At 54.9% G+C, this 1,004-nt stretch overlaps 1 non-coding gene across 1 annotated transcript; it reads right to left on the minus strand.

The window, feature by feature from the left end:
- Positions 1-698: 698 nt before the first annotated feature.
- Positions 699-770, minus strand: Pmar_PMAR004772. The gene has a single exon. It is a non-coding gene; the product is annotated as a tRNA-Arg (tRNA).
- Positions 771-1,004: the final 234 nt, after the last annotated feature.

Raw genomic sequence — 1,004 nt, forward strand, 5'->3', positions numbered from 1 at the left:
ACCACCTCGCTGCTCGAGAGTCTGAGTGTTGGAGAAGTAGACGAGGATGGCAAGTGGGTATCGATGATGCTGCTCGAGGAGAAGGGTCTACCAAGTGTCGGTGAGGTGTCCGACCCGGAAAGGGCCTTCAACTCGGTCTGTGGCTCGGCCTCAGGCGCTTACTGGCTTTGCTGGTGCACACCGGTGCTGCCGTCTGGGTGCATACATCCGACCCAGTTCACAGTGCCTGTCGGGTCATTCAGCGTCATCGGACCTCGTGCATCACAGCATTTCGTCTGTACCCTCGGCATTCCATGCGACATCACCATCCGCGGGTCAGCACCCTAATGTGGCCATTGGAGGGAGCCAATACTCCGACAGGTTCCGATTGTCCCCACTGGATCGGCTCACTATAGAGGCATCCCCTTCCTCTTGTGTAAACTCAACGCCTCTGGCCTTCGAAGTATTCCCCTCTCAACCTTTCAACGTTTCTCGGATGCAATTGGTGGGTAGGCCTGTATAGTCATCTGAGAGCCGTTCCATTGCAGACCTCGGCCCAGGCCAGCACAGGCTTCGATCTATCTGCACCACTCAGAGTTGGTGTATTATCGTTATGCTACTGCATAAACTCACGGACAGGGTGTGACTCATCAGAGGAGTTCATTTCTCTAGTGGGAAGTGTGTCAGTGAATGGGCTTCGTGGGAATCAAACGTAAGAGTAACCCCGGCGGGACTTGAACCCGCAACCTTCGGCTCCGGAAACCGACGCGCTTCCATTGCGCCACGAGGTCGATGTTGTAAAGTTACATTTCGCTTACTCACACCCTTGGCAGGTTCGAGTGCACCCCAAACTCGGAGTGTAGAATGCGGATCGCTGGTATTGGGCTCGTTAAGGAGACAGACCGGCTGCTCATCACTAAAGGGTCACTCTGCGCGCCGAACAGCAGTGACGTCATTCTTGATGATCAACCAGCACCAGAGCAAGGTGGGACTGACCGGACCTTCCTTATGATAGTCTCCTCAGA

This window comes from Perkinsus marinus (assembly GCF_000006405.1).
Source record: "Perkinsus marinus ATCC 50983 genomic scaffold scf_1104296977780, whole genome shotgun sequence".
Lineage (NCBI taxonomy): Eukaryota > Perkinsozoa > Perkinsida > Perkinsidae > Perkinsus > Perkinsus marinus.